The following is a 6,315-nucleotide window of genomic DNA, read 5'->3' as shown; positions in this document are numbered from 1 at the left end:
AACCCGTCCAGAGGACCTATACAATTTTTTTCCTTTGATTTTTTACCTGGATTACTGAGATGCATCAGGACACTGTACTGAATATTTCACATTTCAAGATTTTTATCAAGTTTCCTGTAAAAATAATAAAAACAATACTAACCTCAAAATTTACAAAACATGATCATCTGCACCAACCTCTCAAAGAGGAACTTACCCCAAAATTAACTTTAAGCTGATAAACTGACTAGAATGTGTCTAAAATGTTATATAGTACTGTTTCTGTGCTAATTTTGATGTTTTTGTGTGTACTTGTTCAAATCTGTAATATTTGGTCTAAAAATGTCTCTTTGCTGCGTGCTATGGGTAGAGCAGTGGTACTGCAGGCTAATTTTCATATTGGTTAATGGCTCTCCACTGTGACGTGTCTTCTACACGGTTTCGTCACAGCAGCCATGTTCTGATATAAAAGCCTCTCTCTAAGACACGTCCCTGCAGCAGTCACGGGGTAGAACAGCTAGCATATCATGATTGTCTGTTGTGGCTTCGTATTAGCATGTTAGCGGCTAACATGACACACACTTGAACACAGTCACACACACAGACACACAGTAGTCATGTTTCTAACCATTTTTAATTCGAATTTTGAGCAAATTTTTAAAATTTCACAAAAAGGAAAAAAAAACGGAGAAATGCAAATCAGACATATTTCCATCAATTGGCTTGAAGCGAATCAGTTACGTCAGGTCAGACACGTGCGTTAGTAAACAGGAAGTAAAAGTCGTTTCTCAGGAAAATGGAGAGAAGTTATCAGGAACGTGTTGCTACTATCRGGAAAGTTGTAATTATTCTGTCATCAACTAGTTTTGGCAATTTTACATGCAGTCGGGAGACGTAGAGAAAGAAATGCAATTCTTTTCACGTTACGGGAGTAACTGCGAATACACCGACAGCGGGAGGAGGTTCCAGCTGCAGACGCGGCTGCAGTCGCTCTGGTACTGGGACCGGTTTAGGACAGACAGCGGGGACAGCTGATCAACATGTGAGGTAAATGTTTCAGACCTGATTCGAAAAATGTGTTTCCATCTCTCTTTTTGCACACCAACTCTTTTTCGAAAAACCCCAAAACCACCTCAAGCAAGTGTATCAAATTTGATGCGAATTAGAGGAAGTTTTTTTCAAATCAAGCCATTTCTATTCACCTTTTCTGATGCGATTCTTCAAAATGCGCATTAAAAAACCTTGATGGAAACACGGCTACTGCCTCAGCAACACAAGGCTTCATGTATCGCTGAATCAACCTTTGAACCAGCAGCTCGATCTGATAAGATTTTAGCCCCACTGAGCCCCACATAAGCCTGCTCCCCCCTCAAACTCAGGGCTTGCACCCAATACATACACATAACAAAACACCAAATAACTACAGCCAAAGCATCCAAACCAATAAGTCAGGTGATGGGACACTTGACCCTCTATGAACAATAGAGCTAATCAAGCCTATAGTTAGGCAATGGTCCTCTTTTGCATGTGACAAACCTGTTTGTCCACCATGTGGAGGCAGTGCTTATAAGGCTGAGTTCACCTGAAACTCATCAGACTGAAGAAGTCTCTTGGAGGAGAGACTAAATGTTTCACTAAAGAAGAACCCATCCAGAGGACCTACTTRTWTTTTTCTTTTTGATTTTTTTCTACCTGGATTACTGAGATGCATYAGGATATTATTATTTACATTTTGCAAAGKAGTAAGTTGCACTCAGTGTCTTCCTTAGAGGTTTGCGTGTTGTTTCCTTCAGTGGGTCCTGGTGCAGCGTCTCCACAGATGAACAGGGCTCGCCTTGTTCCACACAATGCAGTATGAAAACAAACTGCACCAAATCAAACCAAGTCTGACAAACTGTTAGGTGTGAAAACACACTCAGTTGGTTTTAACTTAAAGGGGATTGGGACMGTGTTAGAGTTCTAGGGGCAGCTGTGGCAGAGTGGTTAGGGGTTTGTCTTGTCTGTATCAGTCGTTTTATTTTTTGGCGAGACCCTTTACCACTTTGTCTACTGGTGGTCAGTGGGCSCARTGGCWCCTCTGACTCTGTCAATGTGMCCCAGAGCAGCTGTGGCTACACTGTAGCTTACCACCATCACCATACCACCATGACTGAAGTTGGAAGCGCTTTGGAGTCCTTGGACTTGATAAAGCGCTGTATAAATTCAGGCCAGTGACGATTCTTATAGTAAGAGAGAACATGGGATGTCTTCAGTCAGGTGTTGAAGATGTCTGTGAACACAGCTGATCAGAACAGTTCTTCAAAGTAGACGGCGGAACAGAGTCTGGTCCTGCTTATGACTTTGCTCTATTTTTTTTACCCCCTTTCCTGCCACAGGGCAGCTRGTGCGCGGGTCGTAAATTTATCAAAGCAATTTAAAAGAGCTCAAATTTAATATGGCAGCAGAATCAATTACAACACATGATCAGGGAGTGACTTGTTGCCAAATCACGAGATTGGACATAATGTCACGTGTTTACCAAATGAGAACCTCATCATCATTATATATAACTCTGACAGGGAACGATCAGCATGTAACCCTTCAAAGAATGCCRGGCCTTTTACTTGTTCTGTTACTGAGAGCATCATGTATTTAATTGCATATTTTAAATGTGCTGATAGGCTTTGTTGCACTCCTGTAACGTAAATGTCAGGACAGAGTAGCTGACTGTGAAGCAGGGAGCTGCTGCTGTYAGAGCTCCTCCCACTTTGATCCCTCTGATCTGCCACGACATTATGTTGCCCTAAGGTCTTTATCTGCACCTCTTCTCATGAACCTCATCTCATGAYGCCACTGAGTCCAATGATATTGGCACAGATGGTGGCAAAACAGGCATGTTTCAAAGGTTGCCAGGACTACTCGCTCACAAACACACCGTCAGGTCGAGTTTTTTTTCTTTCCCTCTTAATGGTCCACCCAAAATAACCCAGATATCACTATTCAAGTCATGATGTGAGTTAAGGGGCTGCATGAAGTCTGACGCTCATCAAGCAGTTCTTTCTGCCCCCAGCAGATTCAAACAGAGGATCATGYAACTTACAAAGTAGCTGATATAAAACACTAGGAAAATTAAACCATTTCCATCATGACTGATCTTTTTATTTAAATTTGTAAGTGTGTTATGGAGAACAAACTGGCTTCAGATGATTTCTTCAGCAGCAGGAGTTGACCAGTGTTTAGGATAGCMTTTTGGTTTATTGGCCTGCTGGTCACTGGAAATATTATGACTTCATTTTGTTTGAAAGGCACATTTAAAGACATGTTTGCACATTAAACAAAAAATATTTTAATGCCAAAAAGGTTAAAAGCAGAACAWATTAGATGTGTAATGAGATTAAAATGTCACAGGATTTAAAACTTTAGCAAAGTCGAGTCAGCCTTTGTGAAGCAGCAGTTCAGACAGAAACATCAGGACCATCACCATCAGGCCACTGACTGTGCAGCTTGTCCCGCCCTCCTGCAGCACCTGAAGCTACACCCTGCTGAGCATCTAATACCAACCAAACCGATGTAGTGAGAATTCACACCGTGACACTTTGAAGAWGAGAAAATAAAGTTTGAACTTCTCTTCTTTTCACGTTTGAGTTGAGAAAAAAGACATCAATCAAACTTCGAAGGGAGGTGAAGGACATGAAATCTGACTGGACTGTTCACCTGCTCCACCCACACCTGTTTAATTTTCCTGGTGTTCATCAGTGCGAGCGACTTTTCTTTGTGGTATAAATTATGATAAAAACACGGAGGARTTTTACCCTAATGTCCACTTCAGTTTCTGACTCAGACACTTGTCAGAGGTCATCAAAGCTAAAAGTTTCTCCTTTATTTAATTTTCCTTCAGATCTTTCTGTAAAGCAGGAGCAGTTGAGTGCAAGTCTACTTGCACTCAACAACGGGACGGACCTGTGAACACATGAACAAGCACATGGGCACAAGAACAGAGGTCAGAAAAAAACAATATCATAAAGCCCAGTCAACAAAAACAAATCATCTCTGTGGTGCTTATTAATACCTCAGCAGTGACAAATCATAAAACTCTTGTCCCTGTTTGTCTCTCACATCCAACAGAGAGATGTGCAGGGCTGCAGCTCTGTTCATCACGTATGTCAAGCCATTTTAGCATAAAATTGGATTCATGACACTTCCATTCCAGAGATCTGAAATTCAGAGGTGATTGCTCTAAGACTGCAAGGGAAGCTCAGTTTCCCCTAAAATGTCAAAAATAAAAGTGATCAAATATATACTGTTGTGAGTACATGTCATTGACTAAATATGCGCTACAACACATTCAACTTTTGTTCAGAATCAGCGTCTTATCGCTGGTAACGATGCAGCTTTCCTCTCACTCATTCCAGCAGCTTCACAGTGCTTTAAACTGTGTGGACGTTGAGCGTCACCAAAATCCATTTTGGCGACAGACAACTTTAATCCATTAATTGCAACCCCCCCCCCCCCCCCAAAAAAAAAAACATTCAAGGACTTACAAGGATGGGTGTCTTTTAAAAAACTTCCCAGGGACTTGAGCTCATTTTATCAAATTYAAAAACTTTCAAGGATTTCAAGGACCCATGGGAACCCTGAATAAGGCTTCCAAAATGAAAAGTGGCACATCAGCCGTGCCTATCAGTAAAAAGAGTTAAAATGATGTAGATTTAAGGAGTTCACAGCAGAAATATGATTCCTCTTATTTTAGTTTTACATTTGTAGATCCTTGTATCTTATTCTTTTGATAATTGCATTGTTTAAAGAAAACCTTTTTTTTAATAATCATGTTTGACAGTGAAAAGAAAAGCTGTATTCATGCTAAACTTCCACTCATAAACACAGAACAACACATAACTGCAACAAATCAAAGAGGACTTTGTCCAGCTCTGCGTGAAAACTGGTTCTGTACCTGATGAGTAACAAGCAGCTGTTTTCCAGCTGTGTTCCGCTGAAGCCACTCGTCACTGTTGAGTCACTACTGAGTCTTAATGAAATAAATCTTCATCTCTGCAGATATAAAAAAAACTGAACAATGAAGCTCAAACCCATTCATAACATCAGAAGGTGTTTTTTTTTTTCCAGCTGCTGTTTGGGAGGTTAGAGTCAGCAGGAAAACAGCAGCGCAGTGTGTCACACAGGCTTGTAGTCGCTGTCACAGCTTTTCTTCTTGTGGGGATTCAAATATTTCAGAAACAATTATATTTCCGCCACACACTTGTAATGGCAACAGTTAGACTGAAAAAGCAGGGTTTATGCATATAACACAGGTAGATGTTAGATCCCATCGTTTATATTAACCAATCAGTCTCGKTCACCTGCCAGCAACTGAGAGGTGTTTCTGTGATAAATACAAATAACTTACAGCATCTCTTGGCCACCTACTTGCTGAGTCACATAATTGCCATAAAACGGGATCTATAGAGGAAGTTCAGGAGCAGATGCAGAGCTGGCAGCATGCCGTGCGATTGTGCAGCATTTGGACAGCGCTGTTTGTGTTTCTGTAGGATGTAGCAGAGCAGGTCAAGGCTCTGTCTGACTGAAGCTTTGTCAGCGCTTTGCGAAGAATCCCACCGATTCTGCTGCAAAAATACGTGGCAACTAATAAAATCTGTCACTAATGCTTTTATTTCCCCACAGGCAGAAATCGACAGCAAAGTTCCCACCAGGATGAAAAGCCCAACACCGTTTGAATATTTCTGACTGGACCGAAGATGAAAGCTTATTACGCACAAGCCCTCACGTCGAGAGGAKATGGAGCTCATTAGGATGGAGAGTTTAGGAGCCGACTTTCCAAGAATTTCCAATACTAGACAAATGTCAACAGCTCGAATATGTGTTTTAAAGTCAGACAAAGCTGTTGGTAGTTAATAAGACAAACCAGAGGTAATGAGACAAGAGTAGAMAAAAAGAAGAAAAATGCTGTTAACATTCCAAAATCAAGAGTCAGTGACAACACTAATGATTCACTCTGCACCAGCAAAGTTTCTGACATGCCTTCATGTTGTAAAATAAAATAAAATAAAATAAAATAAAATAAAATAAAGGTTTTGTTAAATTGGTTTTGAGTCCAGAAGCATGAGGATGAGCTGTAGTGACAGACACTCACAGAAGAGAATAAATGAGAAAACAGATAAAAAAAATGACTCACCTCTCACTAGAGCTGTTACTCAAATCCTCCCTTCAGATGCCTCAGATGGACTAAACGCTTCCTCCGTGGAGCATCCGACTGGTGGATTAACAAGTCGTGAGAGTGGCGATGCTGAGCTGTGTGTGTGTGTGTGTGTGTGTGTGTGTGTGTGTGTGTGTGTGTGTGTG

At 41.1% G+C, this 6,315-nt stretch overlaps 1 protein-coding gene across 1 annotated transcript in view; it reads right to left on the bottom strand.

Moving 5' to 3' along the window:
• mc5ra (melanocortin 5a receptor) overlaps nucleotides 1-6,306 on the bottom strand; it is a 35,003-nt gene extending 28,697 nt beyond the window's left edge. The window contains exon 1 of the mRNA XM_014010854.1: nucleotides 6,149-6,306. The gene's annotated coding sequence lies outside the window, so the exon portion shown is untranslated. The remainder of the gene's footprint in view (nucleotides 1-6,148) is intronic.
• Between the last annotated feature and the right edge of the window lie 9 nt (nucleotides 6,307-6,315).

This window comes from Austrofundulus limnaeus, unplaced genomic scaffold, assembly GCF_001266775.1.
Source record: "Austrofundulus limnaeus strain Quisiro unplaced genomic scaffold, Austrofundulus_limnaeus-1.0 Scaffold74, whole genome shotgun sequence".
Lineage (NCBI taxonomy): Eukaryota > Metazoa > Chordata > Actinopteri > Cyprinodontiformes > Rivulidae > Austrofundulus > Austrofundulus limnaeus.
Note: the sequence above shows the minus strand (reverse complement) of the source record. Positions and strands in the feature narration are given on the sequence as shown.